This window comes from Oncorhynchus gorbuscha, linkage group LG04, assembly GCF_021184085.1.
Source record: "Oncorhynchus gorbuscha isolate QuinsamMale2020 ecotype Even-year linkage group LG04, OgorEven_v1.0, whole genome shotgun sequence".
In the NCBI taxonomy this organism is placed as follows: Eukaryota; Metazoa; Chordata; class Actinopteri; order Salmoniformes; family Salmonidae; genus Oncorhynchus; species Oncorhynchus gorbuscha.
The window spans coordinates 30,247,866-30,273,575 of record NC_060176.1 but is presented as its reverse complement, the minus strand read 5'-3'; the positions used below and the strand labels follow the sequence as shown (position 1 = coordinate 30,273,575).

The 25,710-nt window shown below is 45.2% G+C and overlaps 1 pseudogene; it reads right to left on the bottom strand.

Moving 5' to 3' along the window:
• The window catches only part of LOC124033952, a 243,101-nt pseudogene that overhangs the window by 17,606 nt on the left and 199,785 nt on the right, over nt 1–25,710 (bottom strand).

Sequence of the window (25,710 nt, the reverse complement as noted above, 5' to 3'; positions counted from 1 at the left end):
CAACATCATCTGAGCCATTTTCTACAGAGTTAGTACTGGATGTTCCAACTTAGTGCAGTGAATTGAACCATTATAGATATAATGTACTGTACACACGCATACACACACAAAAACAGACTCTTTCTCTATCTCACCACACACCCTCAGACATGCACACATGCCTGCATGCACTCACACACACACACGGATATGTTATGCAACCGTGGCCTAGTAAAGGAGGTGGCACGTGATGTGGATGTGCACACTGTGATGACACTGAACTACGGTTAGGCCTGACACACACATGCCCCCCCCCCCGCTGACACCACTCCAGCAGGCCTCAAGACCTCAACTCCTTTCATTCACCGGCGCACTAATCTGTGAACCTCAAAGACAGGGATAAAAGTGAAAAGGAAAACATTTAAGAATGCTAAAAAAGGAGGAAAAACAAATCACTCATGTCTTAGCGTTTGACGATGGAGAGAGACTGTTTCTTATGAACCTGTCTAAGTTAGAGAGGGGGGAACTGAGACAGAAAGGAACAGACAGAAAGAGAAAGATACAGAGAAATAAAGAGAGATGGAAGGCCCGAGAATGACAAAGAGAGAGAGAGAGAGAGAGAGAGAGAGAGAGAGAGAGAGAGAGAGAGAGAGAGAGAGAGAATATAGGCCACCCTCTCTTTCATATCCATCTGCTCCATGTGCTCAGCTACATGGCACCTTGCCCCCTTATGCTACCTAATCCCTCACACACTTGCTCACTTCAACTGTTCTATATGATCTCTCCCCTTCCCTCAGGCTGTACTATACAGTACAGTGCTATCTTTCCCTTTAACCTACACTAAGTAGTGTATTTGTTTTCCATATAACAAGTTTTACGGAAAACTCAGTCAATATCATTGGTCCAACTTATTCCAATCAATCAGCTTGAAATGGACAGAATATGCCAGTACCAAACACCTTCGCCTCCAACCTTTCCTTAGCACCTATCTCTTCTGTGTTTGCAGATCTGTGGCGAACCAGAAAGCTGTAAGCAAGCAATATAGCGGAAGGAAGCTCTGGTCAGTCCATTGGAGGGATAGGTGTAGTGGAAACCATCACCATATAATATAATAAATAAACAGATCTGCAAACACTGGAGAAGTATTCACAACCTGAAATAAATAAATAATCTCACTACAATACATTTTAATAGAAAGTTAGCAAAAATAGATAAGATCTTGCTACCATGGAAAGGACAATACCTGTCTATACGTGGAAAAATCACCCTGATTAACTCGTTTTTCATATCCCAGTTTACCTATTTACTTATAGCCCTGCCTACACATAATTACTTTTTTTATTTTATTATATGAGCAAAAAATATTCCACTTTATTTTATGAACTCGGAGGGCAGAAATGATTAAATATTAAAGCATTTGACCTCTCACTAAAGGCTTCAGTCATACAAAAGCTATACTTAAATCCAAACGGGTTCTCCAGCAGATTAGTAAGAATGGCTTACCCCATGTTCAAGAATGGGCTTTTGCCCTTTATTCAGATTACTACCTCTCACTTTCGGTTATTTGAAAAATGTATCATCCCCAAAACATGGCTATTTTTAAAACAAGCCATAGAAAGCTGGTTGCAATTGCACTTTAATCCACCAGAAAAGACAGAACAAATATTACAAGAAATATTATGACTGAAGTCAAATATACTAATTGATAAAAACATTTTTGAATGAAAAAATGACAACTGTATAATCTTTGTAAATGATATCATAAATATGACTGGTGGAATTATGTCACATGGGCAGTTCGAAAAAATATCAGGAAATGTCTGCTCTATCCAAATTACAACCAACTGATTGACCAACTGAGACAAGTGGAAGGGGGAGAAGGTAAGGAACTTGTCTGTCGTCCCCGCATTAAAGACCAAAATTGTTCAAAGAAAATTGTAATAAATAAAAAAGTATACCAGTTTAATTTAAGGACCAAAGAAATACAGCTGCGATTTTCAGTGTACCGATTCCATGACACAGGGTTTATGAAATGATTACACAAAACAATGCTGGATTCAACAGTTCTTAGTTTCTACATTTTTTATTATTATTCAAAATTCTTGCAACCAATAGAATGTTATATACAACCATCCCAGCTCTGCAAATTTAGCTGTGAAGAGACAGAATCATTATATCTGTCACACCCTGATCTGTTTCACCTGTCTTTGTGCTTGCCTCCAACCCCTCCAGGTGTTGCCCATCTTCCCCATTATCCCCAGTATATTTATACCTGTGTTCTCTGTTTGTCTGTGGTCAGTTTGTTTTGTTCGTCAAGTCTACAGGGGTTTACCCCTTGCTCTTGTCGTTTTCCAGTTTTCCAGGTTTTGACCATTTCTCCCTACCCTGACCCTGCATGCCGTTCTGTACCTTGTCACACCACCCTGGATTATTGACCTCTGCCTGCACTGACACCGAGACTGCCTGTCGTTCTGTACCTTATGCACTCTGATCTGGATTACTGACCTATGCCTGCCCTTGACCTGTTATTTTGCCTGACCCCTGTTCTAGTAATACACTTTTGTTACTTTGATACTGTCTGCGTCTGGGTCTTCTTCTAAACGTGATAATATCACTTGTTTTGGTACTTGTTTTGGTACTGACAAAATGCTTGTTTTTGGTTGCAGGTCCAGGAATTGCAACATTTATCTCGAGCTAACTCTGCAAATAGCACTTCTGGTTGATTTGAAAAGTCATAGTCAATCGATATAATAACACTCTTATCTTAAATTTACAATCTGTATAAACTATGAAAATAGAAAGGTTCAGAACTTTTGTGAAACATCACAGCAACAAAAATATGGTAATTAGAAATCATAAATAGATGTTCTTCCGAGATATATGGGAGGGGTTGAGGGTAGCTGGAGGGAGGGACTAAAACAAAAAAAGATAACTAATGTAAAATATACTGTGTCCGTAAAAGTAGAAGCCTATGTATTGTTGTCCATTAGTCTACTCCAATTACGGAAGGGGTGTTAGGGTTAGGGGAAAATAATAAAGGAAAATCTAAATATATATATATATTTGTTTTTAAACAATGTGCAGTACCAGTCAAAAGTTTGGACGCACCTACTCATTCAAGGATTTTTCTTACTTTTTACTAATTTCTACATTGTAGGATAATAGTGAAGACATCATCACAATGACATAACACATATAGAATCATGTAGTAAGCAAAAAAGTGTTAAACAAATGAAAATATATTTGAGATTTGAGATTTTTCAAAGTAGCCACATTTCGCCTTGATGAAAGCTTAACTCTCTCAACCAGCTTCATGAGGAATGCTTTTCCAAGAGTCTTGAAGGAGTTCCCACATATGCTGAGCACTTGTTGGCTGCTTTTCCTCCGCTCTGTGGTCCAATTCATCCCAAACCATCGCAATTGGGCTGAAGTCAGGTGATTGTGGAGGCCAGGTCATCTGATGCAGTACTCCACTCTCATTGGTCAAATATCACTTACACAGCCTGTTTTGAGTCATTGTCCCATTAAACTCAAACCAGTTGAAATGGCGTATCCCTACAGAATGATGTGGTAGCCATGCTGGTTAAGTGTACTTTGAATTCTAAATAAATCACAGACAGTGTCACCAGCAAAGCACCCCCACACCATCACACCTCTTGCTCCATGCTTCATGGTGGGAACTACACATGCGGAGATCATCCGTTCACCTACTCTGCGTCTCACAAAGACACGGCGGTTGGAACCAAAAATCTAAAATTTGGACAGATTTCCACCCGTTTAATGTCCATTGCTTGTTTCTTGGCCCAAGCAAGTCTATTGCTATTATTGGTGTCCTTTAGTAATGGTTTCTTTGCATCAATTCCTCCATGAAGGCCTGATTCATGCAATCTCCTCTGAAGTTCCGATGTGACTGTTACTTTAACTCTGTGAAGCATTTATTTGGGCTACAATCTGAGGTACAGTTAACTTTAATGAACTTATCCTCCGCTGTGGCGGTCATCATGAGAGCCAGTTTCATCATAGCGCTTGATGGTTTTTGTGACTTGAAGAACCTTTCAAAGTTCTTGAAATTGTCTGGATTGACTGACCTTCATGTCTTAAAGTAATGATGGACTGTCGTTTCTGTTTGCTATTTGAGTTTTTCTTGCAATAATATGGACTCAGTCTTTTACCAAATTGGGCTATTTCTTGTATACTACCCCTACCTTGCCACAACACAACTGATTGGCTCAAACATATTAAATTAACCTTGAACAAGGCACACCTGTTAATTGAAATGCATTCCAGGTGACTACCTCATGAAGCTGGTTGAGAAAATGCCAAGATTGTGCAAAGCTGTCAATAAGGCAAAGGATGGCAACTTTGAAGAATCTCAAATATAAAATATATTTTGATATGTTTAACACTTTTTTGGTTACTACATGATTCCATACATGTTATTCCATAGTTTGATCTTCACAATTATTCTACAATGTAGGAAATAGTAAATAAATAAAGCTTCTTGAATTGAAATGTATTTGAATGGAATTCTCAGAGGCAACAGACAAATATCTTGTATCTCTCTAGACAGCAAGAAGCAGATTGTGCAGTCAACCTTTCTACCTGTTCTTGATTATGGGGATGCTATTTATCAAAGTGCGGCTGCCTCTACTCTTAAACCACTGGATTACGTTTTTCATAGCCCATTTGTTTTATCACAGGAGACAGTTTAATTACTCATCATTGTATTCTTTACAAAAAGGTTGGCTGGACCTCTTAAGTCACGTAGGCAACAAAATGCTCATTCAGAGGTGTCTCTCCTAGTGGCCGGGGAGTTTAACGTAGGGAAACTTAAATGTGCAAGAAGAGGGGATAAAAACTCTAGACCACCTTTTCTCTACATGGAGACACGTACAAAACTCTCCCTCCCCCTCTATTTGGCAAAAACTAAAGCGGGAAGTACTAGTGACTCGCTCAATATGGAAGTGGTCAGATGACGCCGATGCTAAGCTACAAGTTTTGCTAGCACAGACTGGAATATGTTGCAAGATTCTTTCGATGGCATTGAGGAGTACACCACATCAGTCACTGACTTCATCAATAAGTGCATCGATGACATCGTCCCCACAGTGACCGTACGCATATACCCGAACCAGAAGCCATGGATTACAGGCAACATCTGCACTGAGCTAAATGGTAGAGCTGCCGCTTTCAAGGAGAAGGGACTCTAACCCAGACACTTATAAGAAATCCCGCGATGTCCTCGGACGAACCATCAAACAGGCAAAGCGTCAATACCAGATTGAATCCTACTACACCGGCTCTGACTATCATTGGATGTGTCAGGCGTTGAAAACTATTACGGACTAAAAAAGGGAAGCACAGCCACGAGCTGCCCAGTGACACGAGCCTACCAGACGAGCTAAATTACGTCTATACTCGCTTCGGGGCAAACAACACTGATGCATGCTTGAGAGCACCAGCTGTGTGATATGAGTAAGACCTTTAAACAGGTCAGCATTCACAAGGCCGCAGGACCAGATGGATTGCCAGGACATGTAATCCGAGCATGCGCTGACCAAACTGGCAAGTGTCTTCACTGACATTTTCAACCTGTCCTTTGACTGAGTCTGTAATACCAACATGTTTCAAGTAGACCACCAGAGTCCCTGTGCCCAAGAACACCAAGGTAACCTGACTAAATGACTACCGACCAGTAGCACTCACATCTGTAGCCATGAAATACTTTGAAAGGCTGTTCATGGATCACATCAACACCATTATCCCAGAAACCCTTGGCCTACTTCTATTAGCATACCACCCCAAAAGATCGACAGATGACACAATCTCTATTGCACTCCACATTGCCCTTTCCCACCTGGATCCTGGACTTCCTGATCGGCCGCCCTCAGGTGATAAGGGGAGGTAACAACACATCTGCCAAGCTGATCCTCAACATGGGGGCCCCTCAGGGGTGCGTCCTCAATTCCCTCCTATACTCCCTGTTCACCCATGACTGCATGGCCAAGCACGACTCCAACACCATCATTAAGTTTGCTGACAACACAACAGTGGTAGGCCTGATCACCGAGAACGATGAGACAGCCTATAGGGAGGAGGTCAGAGACCTGGCAGTGTGGTGCCAAGATAACAACCTCTCCCTCAACGTTATTAAGACAAAGGAGATGGACTACAGGAAAAGAAGAGCCAAGCACTCCCCCATTCTCATCGACGGAGCCGTAGTGGAGCAAGTTGAGAGCTTCAAGTTCCTTGGTGTCCAAATGACTAACGAACTGTCATGGTCCAAACACACCAACACAGTCATAAAGAGGGCACGACAATGCCTATTCCCCCTCAGGAGACTGAAAAGATTTGGCATGGGTCCTCAGATCCTCTACAGCTGCACCATCAGCTTGCATCACCAGGTTGCATCACCACCTGGTATGGCAACTGCTCAGCCTTCGACCGCAAGGCATTGCAGAGGGTAGTGCGTACGTCCCAGTACATCACTGGGGACAAGCTTCCTGCCATCCAGGACCTCTATACCAGGCGGTGTCAGAGGAAGGCCCTACAAATTGCCAAAGACTCCAGCCATCCTCCAGCCATCCCAGCCATCCACGTCTACCACGTTCATAACAGCTTCTACCCCCCCCCCCCTTTATACGCTGATGCTACTCTGTTAATTATCTATGCATAGTCACTTGACCTTTACTTACACGTACATATTACTTCAATTACTTCGACGAACCTGTGCCCCGGCACATTGACTCTGTACCGATACCCCCTGTACATGGCCTCGCTCCTGTTATTTCATTGTTGCGCTTTCTATTTTCTTTTTTTTTATTTTCTTTTTTATTTGTATTTATTTATTGTTTACTTCAGTATATTTAGTAAATACTTTCTTAACACTTAATTTTTCTTAAAACCGCATTGTTGGTTATGGGCTTGTAAGTAAGCATTTCACTGTAAGGCTCATTTTACAAATACAATTTGATCACATCATTACGCTATTTTTGTTTACAAAACCCTGCTCCACAAACTTCCGACTTACATCACTGTTAAGATTTAAAATGTTATCAAACCCGTTCACAGGGTTGGTTTAGCACACCGCCATGCAATCTCCATAGACAAACATTGGCAGTAGAATGGCCTAACTGAACATTGAACATCCTTGGGACGCCGATTGAGAGCCAGGTCTAATCGCCAAAATCAGTGCCCGACCTCACCAATACTCTTGTGGCTGAATGGAAGCAAGTCCCAGCTGAAATGTTTCAAAATCTAGTGGAAAGCCTTCCCAGACGTGTGGAGGCTGTTATAGCAGCAAGAGGGGGGGGGGCAACTCCATATTAATACCCATGATTTTGAAACGAGATGGCTTTGAAACTGATTGGTTAGAGATGATCCAATCATTGATGACTTTGTCTTGTACAACACCCCTCATTGTGAGGTTACCATTTGCTTCAATGATAGCAGTCTCAGAGTGAATTATGTAGCAAACACAGAGCAGTGGAATAATTCATTTTAAGCCATTAGGCAACCATTTCCTGTCAACACAAGTAGAACAGAAACTCACCTCTAACCTCCTCTTAGAAATAGAACAGAGCCAAGCCCTCTTACTTAAATACTTCCACCCCCTCCCATCCTCACCTTAATGAGATAGAGACAGGTGGAAGAGGAGAGAGAGATAAAGAGAAAGGAGGACATATATATATATATATATATATATATATATATATATATATATATATATATATATATACATGAAGGATGGTCTGTTTCATACAAAATGCATGTGACCCGTGAATGATTTAACATATTTTTTTATTCTTCATTACGCAAGAGGAAGGGCAGCTTAAAAAAGCATGAGCTTCCTGAATACGCGCACACACACACACACACACACACACACACACACACACACACACACACACACACACACACACACACACACACACACACACACACACACACACACACACACACACACACACACACACACACACACACACACACACACACACACACACACACACACCAGGGCTGGGGTCAATTCGAATTGAAGGCTGTCAGTTCAGGAAGCAAACTGAAATTCCAATGAAGGTTTAACAACGGGCTCTTGAGTGGCGCAGAGGTCTAAGGCACTGCATCTCAGTGCAAGAGGCGTCACTACAGACCCTGGTTTGATTCCAGGCTGTATCACAACCGGACGTGATAGGGTGGTGCACAATTGACCCAGCGTCATTCGGGTTAGGGTTTGGCCGGGGTAGGCCGTCATTGTAGATAAGAATTTGTTCTTGACTGACTTGCCTAGTTAAATAAAGGCTAAATAAAAAATTTAAACATAACATACACAATGCATGCATGACCTATGGCATAACCATAATGTCAGAAGCCTTGTGGATAGATCTAGCCCTAGCTATCATTGTGGCTCCATTGCAATGTAGTTTGCACTTAGCTAGTGTAGCATTGTGGTTAACGTTCCATGCACAATTCAGAGGACTTGTATTGCAGCTGAAACCATCTAGTGCATTACAAACATAATTTTGCTAGCATTGGGCTAAATCTAACCTTATCAGTAGATATAGTACAGTAGTTCCAATAATAGGGTGCATTTTAAGTGCCTTTGATATTTTAAGTAGAACATTTGCACCAATATTGAATTTTAAAAGCCTGTCATATTATATATAGTGCCCTTTAAAATAAACAACATGGAAAAATCTGATTTATAATATGAATAAAGACTTGCTAAAGTACAACAAAAAAACAGCATTGTCCATGTTTTTCTGACTTCTAGGAAGATTTTAACCCACTTAACCCAATTGTTTTTTTGTGGTAGAAAAATGAATGCTAGAAATGTGTTCACAATTTCATATTTTTGTGGTGCTTGCATTCAATTGCCCCTCCCTGTTGCACACATCACGCTTCCCTTCCTCCTGTCACAAAGGGATTTATAGCCGATTTAAGATTAAATATTTAACCCTGTTACTTTAATTGGCACTTAATTGGCACTAACTCTAGTAATTGCTTTTTTTCTTGAGATGGGAACAAGTTTGTAATGAAGTTGAACACTATGACAGAATGTTAAAATTAGAAATACAAATTGAATATTTTTTTTCCCTAAATTGTACCCAAAAGGCACTCTATTGGTGGAATGACCAGGTAGCATGTGTCTGAGGTGTCCCATAACTGTACATATTACCTTAATTACCTCGACTAACCGGTGCCCCCCGCACATTGACTCTGTACCAGTACCCCCTGTATATAGCCTCGCTATTGTTATTTTACTGCTGCTTTTTAATTATTGATTTTTAATTTTCTTAAAATTTTTCTTAAAACTGCATTGTTGGTTATGGGCTTGTATGTAAGAATTTCACTGTAAGGTCTACACCTGTTGTATTCAGCACATGTCACAAATAACTGCATCATTAGGGCTATCTGATGAAATATACCAGAGATTTGAATAATTTACGTGAGGATGGGCTAGAGCAGGGTTTTCCAAACTTGGTCATGGGGCACGTTTTGAGTGCAAGATTTGTTTTTTTGCCCTTGCACTACACAGCTTATTCAAATAATCAAAGCTTGATGATGAGTTGGTTATTTTAATCAGCTGAGTAGTGCTAGGGAAACAACCAAAACTTTACCCCCGGGGGGGAGGGTCCAGGACCAAGTTTCAGAGGGAATATTTGATCAGCAGATGGATATATAAAAATAGAAAATATAGACCATCTAACATTCTTAATGCCCGCAGCTTGGCTCTTTGGAGATGGAGGGTAGGGGTTTGTTTAAAGGTCAAAGGTGAAAGGTGTCAGCATAAGTGGTAAAGGTCAAAGGGAAGGTAGATTTATGTGTTACCTGGTTCCAAAGCCGCTCCTGGCCCCTGTGGTGGGTGAGTCCAGGGGAGTCCCCCGGTTTGGGCCGGTGCATCTGTGATAAGATGGAGCTCAGCTCGTTGATAACCGTGGCCTTGGGGTCGGGCGTGGGTGGGCTCCTTAGCTCCGGGGGCTCGCCCCACAGCTTGGACGACCGATGGGGGGGAGTCCTGGGGAGTTCTGGGGGGGATATGGACCCGGCTGGAGGGGGAGGGACAGGAGGGGGCGCCTCAAAGGAGTCCAGGGATTCCTCCATGAGGACATTGTGGTAAAGTGCAGTGTTCTTGTTGATGACGGGCTTGTTTTTGGGCTTGGGGGGAACGGGGGGGTCGGTCGTCGAGGTAAGCCTGGCCGTCAGTATAGACCATAGAAGTGTTCTCCAGGGCGCTGTTGTACCCGCCCTCTGAAGACAGTACAGAGATGCTCGAAACTGTGGAAATGGTGCTGGTAGTCTCTACATGGGGGTCTCCACTTCTGCGACTGTCTACCTCCTCGATGCTTGAGTCAGTGACACCTTTCTCAAAGCCACCGTCGGGGGGCGGAGGGGGATAGAAGGGTGGGGGCATGCAATTGGACACCCCGCTCCCTCGTCTGAACTGGCCGACAGGGGTCGGGGCGTGAGTGTAGTAGGGGGGTGGATGTGGCCCCCTGGTTCCCATCCCGTTGTGTCTCTCTTGGTCCCGTTGCTTGAGCAACTCAGCGATGGTCGTTGCCTGGTCCTCAGGGATGTCGATGCTGTTGGCGAACTCCAGCGGTGGCGGCAGGGGCTCGGAGAAGACAAACTCCTCCACCTCCTCAATGTCCACCGAGGCCAGCGGGGGCGGGGGCATGCGGAAGGACAGCTTGACTGGCTCGTCGACCGAACCCCCGGCCGTGATGGTCTTCCCCCGTGGCACGGGGGGCAGGGGCTTGGTACTGTGGCTGTTGGTGGGGGGCTTTGGCTGGTTGGGGTCTCTCAGTTCGCTGGGGATGCTGTTGTCTCGGGCTGGTGTGTTCTCCTGCCCCCTGTCTTCCTCCTCCTGGCTGTTTTTGGAGTGCACCATTAGCAGACCGGCCACTTTCTGCGTTTGTGACGTGTCCACAACGTCGATCTGTATGCCCTTCCCATCCTCCGCCGCCTGCTGCCTCTTCTCCATCTCTCCGTCAGACTCGTACTTCTGCACCGTCATATGACTCTTCAGGTCCCCCCCCCTATGCCTCGCCCCAGGGTTGTCGTGGAGTTGGTGAAGCCCGGCTCAATGCTGGAGCGGAGCTTGGTATCGATGAAGAGGGGCTGATTGAGGCCAGGTTTGTGGGGGTTGGGGGGGGAGGGACTGGGGGGCGTCACTCTTGGGGTGCAGTTGAGGTTGAGAAGGGGGTGGGGCTTGCGTTGCCATGGTCGTTTGTGTCTGCTCTTTCATGGCTCTGTCCCGGGCTGCCAGCGCTAGAGCGAGGGGCGAGTTAGGTTCCAGGGCATTACCTGTGGCGGGGTGCAGGTAGCCCCATCCTCCGTTTGAGCTGTAGGTCTTGGGCGTGGTGGCCGGGAGACTGACGGGGCTGTCCAGGTTGGGGTACTGGCCGGTACGTGCGGTCAGAGGCTCCCTCACCACCTGGGTGGGCTCAGGGGTGTTGAAGTCTGTCACGTTACCGCCACGGTCACCCCCTTCTTGGGACCGCAGCAGGGTGGTGGCCGGCGGGGGTGCCATTATCCTCCGCAGGTGCTCGTCATTGCTGAACATCCCCTCGTCAATGGACTTGGACTGGCATAGCCGCGGAGCCGGGGTGGGGTCTCCCAAGTCCTCATCTCCCATATCGGTGGAGAGGAAGCCAGGTGAGTTCCTCCGTGCCTCCAGCCTCTTCTCCCGGTCCCTTACTGCCCCTGCGATGGCAGCCGCAAAGGGATTGTTGACAATGGGGTCTTCAGGCCTTAGCCCCCTGCCCCCTGCCCTAGGCGTTAAGGGTGGGTGTTCGGGCGTGGTTGGCTCAATCTCCATACTGCTGCCCTGGCTGCTCTTTCCACTGCTACTGGTGGAAGGCTCCTTGACAATGATGGTGGGGATGGGAATGGACGAGAAGGTCCTCTCAGTGGGTGTGGTCGGCATGGAAACAGCACCTGAGGGCAGGGTGCAGCAGGTCTTCTCTGGGCTGTCCTCCACATTGGGCTGCTTGACCAGCATGCCCTTCCTTCTCGCCGGCTTGGCGGGCACGTACAGCGCCTTGTTGCCCACCTCCGAGTACGGGTTCTCGGGCACGTGCGCCCGTCCTCGGCTTCTACTATCGTACTGTTCTGAGCTCTGGCGGTGATAACCTCGCCTTAGCGTCCCTACATCTACCGTGCGGTTGCCAAGGGTAATGGCATTGGAACATTTTCCAGCGGAGTTGAGGGTGAGGCCCGGTCGGGTGGTGCCGTAGCCCCTTGGCATGGGGGAGACAGAGGGAGAGTTGTAGGAGGAGGGGGGGAGATGGGGGGGAGATGGCCGGGGGAGGGGGGGATGTCTTCGGACGTGTCGGGCATGGAGAGGCTGCGGGTGAACTTGAGTGGGGGAGGGGAGAGGAGCGCCTTCTCTTCTTTCTCTTCTGTTATACCTGAGAGAGACAAATACATAAAGAGAGAGAATAAGAGATGGAGAGAAAGAAAGCGATATCTGTCATTTTTATATGTGTGATTCTATTCCATTTCACCTTTTTTATTGAGAAATATTTTTTGAGACATTGTTCACTTAACTTTTTAAATTCTGTTATCAGTTTTAGGAAGCTGTCTATGGGTCAGGTGTGAGGACTGCATTCTATGTTCCAGATATTATAAAAGTATGCTCAAGCTACTGCATATTTATTTATTATAATTTTTCACCTTTATTTAACCCGGTAGGGCAGTTGAGAACAAGTTCTCATTTACAACTGCGACCTGGCCAAGATAAAGCAAATCAGTGCGACAAAAACAATAACACAGAGTTACAAATGGGATAAACAAACGTACAGTCAATAACACAATAGAAAAATATATGTACAGTGTGTGCAAATGTAGTAAGATTAGGGGGGTAAGGCAATATATAGGCCATAGTGGTGAAATAATTGCAATTTAGTATTAACACTGGAGTGATAGATGTGCAGATGATGATGTGCAAGTAGAGATACAGGGATGCAAAAGAGCAAATAAATAACAATATGGGGATGAGGTAGTTGGATGGGCTATTTACAGATGGGTTGTGTACAGGTGCAGTGATCGGTAAGCAGCTCTAACAGCTGATGCTTAAAGTTAGTGAGGGAGATATAAGTCTCCAGCTTCAGTGATTTTTGCAATTCGTTCCAGTCATTGGCAGCAGAGAACTGGAAGGAAAAGTGGCCAAAGGAGGTGTTGGCTTTGGGTATGACCAGTGAAATATACCTGCTGGACCGCGTGCTATGGGTAAGTGTTGATATGGTGACCAGTGAGCTGAGATAAGGCGGAGCTTTACCTAGCAAATACTTATAGATGACCTGGAGCTAGTGGGCTTTGCGACGAATATGAAGAGAGGGCCAGCCAACGAGAGCATACAGGTCGCAGTGGTGGGTAGAATATGGGACCTTGGTGAAAAAACGGATGGCACTGTGATAGACCACATCCAGTTTGCTGAGTAGAGTGTTGGAGGCTATTTTTCATTTTATAAATGACATCGCTGAAGTCAAGGATCGGTAGGATGGTCAGTTTTACAAGGGTATGTATGTTTGGCAGCATGAGTAAAGGAGGCTTTATTGCAAAATAGGAAGCCGATTCTCGATTTAATTTTGGATTGGAGATGCTTAATGTGAGTCTGAAAGGAGAGTTTATGGTCTAGCCAGACACCTAGGTATTTGTAGGTGTCCACATATTCTAAGTCAGAGTAGTGATAGTAGTCAGGTGGGCGGGTGCGGGCAGCAATCGGTTTAAGAGCATGCATTTAATTTTACTAGCATTTAAGAGCAGTTGGAGGCCAAGGAAGTAGTGTTGTATGGCATTGAAACTCATTTGGATGGTTTGTTAACACAGTGTCCAAAGAAGGGTCAGAATTATACAGAATGGTGTCGTCTCATTACATTTTTACATTTACATTTAAGTCATTTAGCAGACGCTCTTATCCAGAGCGACTTACAAATTGGTGCATTCACCTTATGACATCCAGTGGAACAACCACTTTACAATAGCGCATCTAAATATTTTAAGGGGGGGGTGAGAAGGATTACTTTATCCTATCCTAGGTATTCCTTAAAGAGGTGGGGTTTCAGGTGTCTCCGGAAGGTGGTGATTGACTCCGCTGTCCTGGCGTCGTGAGGGAGTTTGTTCCACCATTGGGGAGCCAGAGCAGCGAACAGTTTTGACTGGGCTGAGCGGGAACTGTACTTCCTCAGTGGTAGGGAGGCGAGCAGGCCAGAGGTGGATGAACGTAGTGCCCTTATTTGGGTGTAGGGCCTGATCAGAGCCTGGAGGTACTGAGGTGCCGTTCCCCTCACAGCTCCGTAGGCAAGCACCATGGTCTTGTAGCGGATGCGAGCTTCAACTGGAAGCCAGTGGAGAGAGCGGAGGAGCGGGGTGATGTGAGAGAACTTGGGAAGGTTGAACACTAGACGGGCTGTGGCGTTCTGGATGAGTTGTAGGGGTTTAATGGCACAGGCAGGGAGCCCAGCCAACAGCGAGTTGCAGTAATCCAGACGGGAGATGACAAGTGCCTGGATTAGGACCTGCGCCGCTTCCTGTGTGAGGCAGGGTCGTACTCTGCGGATGTTGTAGAGCATGAACCTACAGGAACGGGCCACCGCCTTGATGTTAGTTGAGAACGACAGGGTGTTGTCCAGGATCACGCCAAGGTTCTTAGCGCTCTGGGAGGAGGACACAATGGAGTTGTCAACCGTGATGGCGAGATCATGGAACGGGCAGTCCTTCCCCGGGAGGAAGAGCAGCTCCGTCTTGCCGAGGTTCAGCTTGAGGTGGTGATCCGTCATCCACACTGATATGTCTGCCAGACATGCAGAGATGCGATTCGCCACCTGGTCATCAGAAGGGGGAAAGGAGAAGATTAATTGTGTGTCGTCTGCATAGCAATGATAGGAGAGACCATGTGAGGTTATGACAGAGCAAAGTGACTTGGTGTATAGTGAGAATAGGAGAGGGCCTAGAACAGAGCCCTGGGGGACACCAGTGGTGAGAGCGCGTGGTGAGGAGACAGATTCTCGCCACGCCACCTGGTAGGAGCGACCTGTCAGGTAGGACGCAATCCAAGCATGGGCCGCGCCGGAGATGCCCAACTCGGAGAGGGTGGAGAGGAGGATCTGATGGTTCACAGTATCGAAGGCAGCCGATAGGTCTAGAAGGATGAGAGCAGAGGAGAGAGAGTTAGCTTTAGCGGTGCGGAGCGCCTCCGTGATACAGAGAAGAGCAGTCTCAGTTGGATGACTAGTCTTGAAACCTGACTGATTTGGATCAAGAAGGTCATTCTGAGAGAGATAGCGGGAGAGCTGACCAAGGACGGCACGTTCAAGAGTTTTGGAGAGAAAAGAAAGAAGGGATACTGGTCTGTAGTTGTTGACATCGGAGGGATCGAGTGTAGGTTTTTTCAGAAGGGGTGCAACACTCGCTCTCTTGAAGACGGAAGGGATGTAGCCAGCGGTCAGGGATAAGTTGATGAGCGAGGTGAGGTAAGGGAGAAGGTCTCCGGAAATGGTCTGGATAAGAGAGGAGGGGATAGGGTCGAGCGGGCAGGTTGTTGGGCGGCCGGCCGTCACAAGACGCGAGATTTCATCTGGAGAGAGAGGGGAGAAAGAGGTCAGAGCACAGGGTAGGGCAGTGTGAGCAGAACCAGCGGTGTCGTTTGACTTAGCAAACGAGGATCGGATGTCGTCGACCTTCTTTTCAAAAATGGTTGACGAATTCATCTGCAGAGAGGGAGGAGGGGGGGGGGGAGGAGGATTCAGGAGGGAGGAGAAGGTGGCAAAGAGCTTCCTAGGGTTAGAGGCAGATGCTTGGAATTTAGAGTGGTAGAAAGTGGCTTTAGCAGCAGAGACAGAGGAGGAAAATGTAGAGAGGAGGGAGTGAAAGGATGCCAGGTCCGCAGGGAGGCGAGTTTTCCTCCATTTCCGCTCGGCTGCCCGGAGCCCTGTTCTGTGAGCTCACAATGAGTCATCAAGCCACGGAGCGGGAGGGGAGGACCGAGCCGGCCTGGAAGATAGGGGACATAGAGAGTCAAAGGATGCAGAAAGGGAGGAGAGGAGGGTTGAGGAGGCAGAATCAGGAGATAGGTTGGAGAAGGTTTGAGCAGAGGGAAGAGATGATAGGATGGAAGAGGAGAGAGTAGCGGGGGAGAGAGAGCGAAGGTTGGGACGGCACGATACCATCCGAGTAGTGGCAGTGTGGGAAGTGTTGGATGAGAGCGAGAGGGAAAAGGATACAAGGTAGTGGTCGGAGACTTGGAGGGGAGTTGCAATGAGGTTAGTGGAAGAACAGCATCTAGTAAAGATGAGGTTGAGCGTATTGCCTGCCTTGTGAGTAAGGGGGGAAGGTGAGAGGGTGAGGTCAAAAGAGGAGAGGAGTGGAAAGAAGGAGGCAGAGAGGAATGAGTCAAAGGTAGATGTGGGGAGGTTAAAGTCGCCCAGAACTGTGAGAGGTGAGCCGTCCTCAGGAAAGGAGCTTATCAAGGCATCAAGCTCATTGATGAACTCTCCGAGGGGACCTGGAGGGCGATAAATGATAAGGATGTTAAGCTTGAAAGGGCTGGTAACTGTGACAGCATGAAATTCAAAGGAGGCAATAGACAGATGGGTAAGGGGAGAAAGAGAGAATGACCACTTGGGATCTCCATAGAGGTGGATCAGAGAATCACCAGCAGCAAGAGCGACATCATTGATATATACAGCGAAAAGAGTCGGCCCGAGAATTGAACCCTGTGGCACCCCCATAGAGACTTCCAGAGGTCCAGACAACATGCCCTCCGATTTGACACACTGAACTCTATCTGAGAAGTAGTTGGTGAACCAGGTGAGGCAGTCATTTGAGAAACCAAGGCTATTGAGTCTGCCGATAAGAATGCGGTGATTGACAGAGTTGAAAGCCTTGGCCAGGTCGATGACGACGGCTGCAGAGTACTGTCTTTTATCGATGGCGGTTATGTTTAGGACCTTGAGCCTGGCTGAGGTGCTCCCACGACCAGCCCCGAAACCAGACTGCATAGTGGAGAAGGTACGGTGGGAATCGAAATGGTCGGTGATCTGTTTGTTTGCAGGGCAGGATGGATATAGGTTTGTAACAGTTTGGGTCAAGAGTGGCTCCCCCTTTGAAGAGGGTGGATGACTGTGGCAGCTTTCCAATTTGTAGGGATCTCAGACAATATGAAAGAGAGGTAAATTCTGGCAATTTAATTTTAGAAAGAGAGGGTCCATATTGTCTAGTCCAGCTGATTTATAGGGGTCCCGGTTTTGCAGCTCTTTCAGAACATCAGCTATCTGGATTTGGGTGAAGGAGAAGTGGGTGGGGGGGGCATGGGCAAGTTGCTGTGGGGAGTGCAGAGCTGTTGGCCGGGCTAGGGGTAGCCAGGTGGAAAGCATGGCCAGCCGTAGAAAAATGCTTTTTGAAATTCTCGATTATCATAGATTTATCGGTGGTGACAGTGTTTCCTAGCCTCAGTGCAGTGGGCAGCCGGGACGAGGTGCTCTTATTCTCCATGGACTTTACAGCGTCTGTTTGGAATTAGTGCTGGAGTGAACCAAGGGCTATTCTGTTCTTAGTTCAATGGGGCATGCTTATTTAAGATGGTGATGAAAGCACCTTTAAAGAACAACCAGGCATCCTCTACTGACGCGATGAGGCAGGCATCCTCTACCCAGGCCAGGTCAGTTAGAAAGGTCTGCTCGCTGAAGTGTTTTAGGGAGCTTTTGACAGTGATGAGGGGTGGTCGTTTGACCACGGACCCATTATGGATGCAGGCAATGAGTCAGTGATCGCTGAGATCCTGGTTGAAGACAGCAGAGGTGTATTTAGAGGGCAAGTTGGTTAGGATGATATATATGAGGGTGCCCATATTTACGGATTTAGGGTTGTACCTGGTAGGTTCTTTGATAATTTGTGTGAGATTCAGGACATCTAGCTTAGATTTTAAGACGGCCGGGGTGTTAGCATATCCCAGTTTAGGTTACCTAACAGTACAAACTCTGAACATAGATGGGGAGCAATCAATTCACATATGGTGTCCAGGGCACAGCTGGGGGCTGAGGGGGGTCTGTAACAAGCGGCAACAGTGAGAGACTTATTTCTGGAAAGGTGGATTTAAAAAAATAAAAAGCTCGAACTGTTTGAGCACAGACCTGGATAGTATGACAGAACTCTGCAGTAGATTGCAACACCGCCCCCTTTGGCAGTTCTATCTTGACGGAAAATGTTGTAGTTGGGGATGGAAATCTCTGAATTTTTGCTGGCCTTACCAGGATTCAGACACTGCTAGGACATCAGGGTTGGCGGAGTGTGCTAAAGCAGTGAATAAAACAAACTTAGGGAGGAGGCTTCTGGTGTTAACATGCATGAGACCAAGGCTTTTACAGTTACATAAGTCAACAAATGAGAGCGCCTGGGGAATAGGTGTAGTACTGGGGGCTACAGGGCCTGGGTTAACCTCTACATCACCAGAGGAACAGAGGAGGAGTAGGATAAGGGTATGGCTAAAGGCTATAAGAACTGGTCGCCTAGTGCATTGGGAACAGAGAATAAAAGGAGCAGATTTCCTGGTCATGGTATAATAGATTCAGGGCATAATGTACAGACAAGGGTATGGTAGGATGTGAGTACAGTGGAGGTAAACCTAGGCATTGAGTGACGATGAGAGAGGTTGCATCTTTGGAGGAACCAGTTAAGGCAGGTGAGGTCTCCGCATGTATGGGGTGTAGGTCAAAAGAGCTATCTTTTTAAGGCATGTTAAGGCATGTTGAGCGGGACAAAATTAGGTACCGTGTATGTGAACAGTACAGCAGGCATCAGCTGTGTAGCCGAGTGATCATAGGTGAGCGTGAGACAAGGCGTTCAGAAAGCTAGCGGGCCGGGGCTTGCAGATGGGTGTTTGGCGACATCGCAACGGAAAAGCCTGTTGAAACCACATCAGACGATTACGGCGGAAGACCAGTTGTGATGGATCTGTGGGGCTCCATGTCAACGATAAAGGGTCCAGGCTAATTGGCAAAAGAGGTATTGTAGCCCAAGAATTAGCTGGTATACTTTGTCAGCTAGCCGGAAGATGGGCCTAGCTCAAGGCTAACTCAAGGCTAACTGGTGCTAGCTTCGGGACAGGGGCGTTGGCCAACAATAGCAACCGAGTGCAGCCACTTGGTTGCAGCTAGATAGCTGCGATGATCCGGTGTAATGGTCCAAAGCTTGCGGCAGTAATCCGGTGATGTGGTAGAGAAAAGCAGTCCGATATGCTCTGGGTTGATATCGTGCTGTGTAGACTGTAAGGTATTGACCGAGCAAAAGCTGGCTGGTGTCCAAGCTAAAGGTGAAGACCGTTAGCAGTGGCTAACAATGACTAATAGCTAGTAGCTAGTTAGCTGGCTAGCACCTGATGGAGATTCCAGTTATAAAGAATAAAAATAGCAGATCCGTACCACATTGGGTGAGGTGGGTTGCAAGAAGTATATTTAGTTCGTAGATGGAAAGTGAGAATACAATATATATGGGGAAAAAATGAAGAAAAAGACTAATTACATGGGACAAGGCAAAAACACGTCTGACAGCTACGCCGTCTTGGGACACCAAGACATATACTGAAGTTACTAGTTACTAACTACTGTAGCTATTGCAGTCATAACACACAGACCTGCCTTTGGGCTACTATTGGCTCTGAGTGCCATGATGAATTGGATGGACCATTAATATGATTTGTTTCTATTTAAATCATAGACTGTGGTTTCAGTGTATGGTTAATGGGGTATAATATTGTCGCCTCAGAGCACAATTTGGCAAGTGGATCACTCTAATTTGTTCATTATCACACTTAATGAAGCCAGTTACTCTCTGATGAGTGAACTCTCTGGAAACGGTAATCATAGTAAAGGGCATTAGACAGGAGACACATACACACATACCTATGGACTTCTGTCTCCTCATGGTGCCACCCTTGGCAAGTAGGCCCAGGAATGCCCCCCCTCTAGGACTGCCTGGCACAGTGGGTGGTACCACTGCCACTCCACCCTGGCGGTCATACATGGACTGTAAACCAGAGTTGGGTAGGGTTAGAGTTTGACATATTCACACCACACTGAGTATTGACCAATACCGTACTGTACATTGCTTTAGATAGAAACGTCTGCTAAATGGCATACATTATACTGTGTGGAGTAACTCACATTCATGTCAGTAGGCGTGACCAAACAGCGGCTGGAGGGGCGTGGCTTAATGGTGGCCACCTTCATGTCCACGGCCTTCTGGGAAGGTGACACCTCGTCCACTTTATCTGCAAGACAAAACCGCACCGCCTATGAGTGACAGGGTAAATAGGGCAGGACTTCCTTAAGCCTAAATATGTCATGGGCCAAATGCGTTCGCAAGCCAGTCATTTTCATAACCCCTTCCTCAGTTTCCAAACTAAGCTGAGGCTGAAACAGAGAAAAAAATCAACACAAAAAAAATTACATTAAAAAACATGTAATTTCGGGAAGAGGCCAGCCTTGGAAGCCGTGCAAGCCTTATATTGCTTATATAGCTTATATTATGTAATATTTAGTTGTGTTCATTTTTGGAAAGGCTCCATGCATTTGGGGATGTTACTGTACTTAGAGTGACTTGAAAACATATCCTCTTCTTCTGACCATCTACACACAGAGGGAAGAGAGTGGATTCAGCCTTAACCAGGACTTAGATTAGTAACAACCTCTAATACACACACGCACACACACACACACACACACACACACACACACACACACACACACACACACACACACACACACACACACACACACACACACACACACACACACACACACACACACACACACACACACACACACACACACACACACACACACACACACACACACACACACACACACACACACACACACACACACACACATATATATTCTGATGACTTCTTCTATCTGGCCATTTTCTGAGGCATGATGTGTATACATTCTGTTTCCGATGCCACTTCAGTAAATGAAACCACTCAAAATTCATCCATATTCCATACAATCTGCTACGCCGTGTAGATCCTGCTATTTAACATTATTGTTAATCTGTTTCCAATCTTTCCATTCATATGGGATTGAATTGCAGATTTATTCTAATTCATTTTTGTATATTATTATTTTTATTTAACTTGGCAAGTCAGTTAAGAACAAATTCTTATTTACAAACCTGGTCGACACTGTGCCAATTGTGCACCTAATTCATGTTGCAGGATCAATAAAACAGATGGCATGAACCTGTTTTGAGATGTGAAAACCTCTGACAAACTTTGATTTTGGGGTGAACTATCCATTTAATAGCTCTTGAGTTACCTGAATAAACCAAAGTTGAGATTTTCAGCTATGTGACATAAGCAATGTTTGAAATATAATACCATGTTATCACGTTATTGAGTCTGTGATGTCCATTCAGTATGCAGAGGTTAAGACTGGAATGAAATCATGCATTCTCATTGGTTCAAACAATTACATTCAATGACAAATCAATTTACTACAGTCAATTCCATTTAATTTCCAGTCAATTCCGGAAGTTAACTGATATTCGGAATTGGAATGTTGTTTACTTTCTGAATAGTCACAGTTGGTATTCATGTAAAAAGGAATTCCCCTCGACCACGGCCACAAATTGTAGAAAACCCTCATACTTTCATATTGACCCCCCTTGTAAAAGAGACAACTTCGTTGTAGATTTTTTTGGTATGCAAGATATAGTTAAACATGCTGAAAAGCTGCTGTATCGTTCAAAGTACACGTAGACAGGTCAAAAATCCTGACCTACGGTTCGCAACGCTCCCACATAAGGAAATAGAGTTTCCTTATGAAGTTCAGTGAGGATCTCTGAATGATCCAATGTTGACCTAAATGACTAATGATGATAAATACAATCCACCTGTGTGTAATCAAGTCTCCGTATAAATGCACCTGCACTGTGATAGTCTCACAGGTCCGTTAAAAGCGCAGACAGCATCATGAAGAACAAGGAACACACCAGGCAGGTCCGAGATACTGTTGTGAAGAAGTTTAAAGCAGGATTTGGATACAAAAAGATTTCCCAAGCTTTAAACATCCCAAGGAGCACTGTGAAAGCCATAATATTGAAATGGAAGGAGTATCAGACCACTGCAAATCTACCAAGACCTGGCCGTCCCTCTAAACTTTCAGTTCATACAAGGAGATGACTGATCAGAGATGCAGCCAAGAGGCCCATGTTCACTCTGGATGAACTGCAGAGATCTACAGCTGAGGTGGGAGACTCTGTCCATAGGACAACAATCAGTCGTATATTGCACAAATCTGGCCTTTATGGAAGAGTGGCAAGAAGAAAGACAGATATCCATAAAAAGTGTCATTCAAAGTTTGCCACAAGCCACCTGGGAGACACACCAAACATGTGGAAGAAGGTGCTCTGGTCAGATGAAACCAAAATGGAACTTGTTGGCAACAATGTAAAACGTTATGTCTGGCATAAAAGCAACACAGCTCATCACCCTGAACACACCATCCCCACTGTCAAACATGGTAGTGGCAGCATCATGGTTTGGGCCTGCTTTTCTTCAGCAGGGACAGGGAAGATGGTTAAAATTGATGGGAAGATGGATGGAGCCAAATACAGGACCATTCTGGAAGAAAACCTGATGGAGTCTGCAAAAGACCTGAGACTGGGACGGAGATTTGTCTTCCAACAAGACAATGATCCAAAACATAAAGCAAAATCTACAATGAAATGGTTCAAAAATAAACATATCCAGGTGTTAGAATGGCCAAGTCAAAGTCCAGACCTAAATCCAATCGAGAATCTGTGGAAAGAACTGAAAACTGCTGTTCACAAATGCTCTCCATCCAACCTCACTGAGCTCGAGCTGTTTTGCACGGAGGAATGGGAAAAAATGTCAGTCTCTCGATGTGCAAAACTGATAGAGACATACCCCAAGCGACTTACAGATGTAATCGCAGCGAAAGGTGGCGCTACAAAGTAATAACTTAAGGGGGCTGAATAATTTTGCACGCCCAATTTTTCAGTTTTTGATTTGTTAAAAAAGTTTGAAATATCCAATAAATGTCGTTCCACTTCATGATTGTGTCCCACTTGTTGTTGATTCTTCACAAAAAAAATACAGTTTTATATCTTTATGTTTGAAGCCTGAAATGTGGCAAAAGGTCGCAAAGTTCAAGGGGGCCGAATACTTTCGCAAGGCACTGTATGTTTCTCAGGGGGAAACACATTTTGTAAATGATACAAAGACACTTTGTAAATATAATTTTAAAAATATTGTTAATACAGTCAATGAAACCAATACACAAGTCAGTGATTTGTGGGTTAGTCCTCAAGTCATCCATACAACATACTGTACTTTGTGTGAAACATGCCTACGTAACTTACCACCTTTCTTTTTCCTTAGTGTAGCTTGGGAGGGATAGAGAAAGAATGCTCTGTATTTGATGTGTATTTGACCCGGTTCTGATGAAAAGTACACTACATGGCCAAAAGTATGTGGACATCCCTTCAAATGAATTGATTTGGCTATTTCAGCCACACCCGTTGCTGACAGGTTTGCCACCATTGGACTCTGGAGCAGCAGAAACGCGTTCTCTGGAGTGATAAATCATGCTTCCCCATCTGTTAGTCCGACGGACGAATCTGGGTTTGGTGGATGCCAAGAGAACGCTACATGCCAGAATGCATAGTGCCAACTGTAAAGTTTGGTGGAGGAGGAATAACGGTCTGGGACTGTTTTTCATGGTTCGGGCATAGGCCCCTTAGTTCCAGTGAAGGGAAATCTTAACGCTACAGCATACAATTACATTCTACACGATTCTGTGCTTCCAACTTCGTGGCAACAGTTTGGGAGCCAGGCCTAATCGCCAAACATCAGTCCCCAACCTCACTCACTCAATGCTCTTATATATATATATGCCATTTAGCAGACGCTTTTATCCAAAGCGACTTACAGTCATGTGTGCATACACTCTACGTATGGGTGGTCCCGGGGATCGAACCCACTACCCTGGCATTACAAGCGCCATGCTCTACCAGCTGAGCTACAGAAGGACCACTCTTGTGGCTGAATGGAAGCAAGTCCTCACAGCAATGTTCCAACATCTAGTGGAAAGCATTCCCATAAGATTTGAGGCTGTTATAGCAGCAAAGGGGGGACCAACTCCATATTAATGCCCATGATTTTGGAATGATATGTTCGACAAGCAGGTGTCCACATACTTTTAGAAAAATGTATATGCATGCACCAAATTTGTAATGAGCAGCCAGAGAGATAATACTCTGACATTCTCTATCCTATACAGCAAGAAAAGACAGTATTAAAATAGCAATGAACAGTAAAAGTAGTTGTAGAATTCATGCATGCGTCAACTGAGATCAGGGACATAACATACAATAATGACATTGGCCTGACACTTTTCAGTTCAGCAAGATCTCCCTTTCTCTCTCTCTTCACCTCTCCTTTCCTCTCCTCTCCTCTCTCTATCCCCAGCCTCTCCTCTCTCCCTTAATTTATCTCCTCCTCTTTATCTCAATCTCTCTCTTCCTTTCCTCCCACTGTGTTCCTTCAGTAGTGTTTCTCCTGTTTTCTACCTTGCACACAGTGTTAATTTCACACTTGTTGACACTTGTCAACTACCTATTTTTCTTGACAAAAGGCCCTGGAAAAAAACTATAAGTTACTTTTCATTTCAGTGATGAAAATGTGATGAGAATTCCATGTGAGACTAATGGACATGTAATTTGACATGAAGTTTGTTTTTAACGATTTTGTCCAATCCTAAACGTGCATGCATAATATTTCATGCAATCCCCTCATTGGCAGAATTAACATCTTTCAGTTGCCCAGTCTGATTGAGCTGATCTGCCAGGCTCTCCCTCACAGCTCCCAGGCGGTCACTTCAGTCATTAGTCAATCTGTTGAACTGATGCGAAGCCAGGACACTTGACTTGTAACTAACCTCAACTAGAAACAATTTTTACACTCTCTCTTACTTTCATGGAGGCTATTTTTGCTTCGATCACGTCAGAAGCTCTATTTTCCCATCTGTACTGCAGCTCTTGTGCTGCGGTCTGCAAATTCGAGTTGCGGTTGCTTTTTTCCTAAGGGAAAAATGAATGCTATTTGTTGAATATTAAGAGAACAGTAATACTTCTTGCATTTTTGTAAGGCTCAAATTCTCCCCTTTTCAAGGAAACTGCTTATATTTATACCCTTGACAGTTATAATGGAGAAGAAATCAGAGCTGTAGATGGTTTAACCTCTAGCGAAGGCTTTTTAGCCTATATGGTTAATTATGTTGGCATTGGTTACAATCTGCCACAATATCAATATTGCCAGCTAAGGTATACAAGTAGATAGTAGATCTAGTTGGACAACACTTTCTGAATGTGCACATGATGGAAGTTAGAGGTAGCCTAAATATTAATAATTTAAAGATGCACTAAAGTGGTTCCTCCTTTAAAAGTTGCGAGCTTACACCGTGGGACTTAGAGGTACCCAGCATCACGGCTTCATTGCTCCAGACCACCAAAAGGGGGAGTTAGAGAACTCATTATGAATTTGGATCCCAAGGTTTACATATGACCACTCATATCGAGTGGTTCCAATGACGAATTTGATGTGAGCCACCTGTCACTTGCAACTTTCTTCAGCAAAGATGGCTGACAAAACATTACGGTGTAAGCAAATGTAAGTAACTATAACATCATAACGAGTCAAGCAAACAA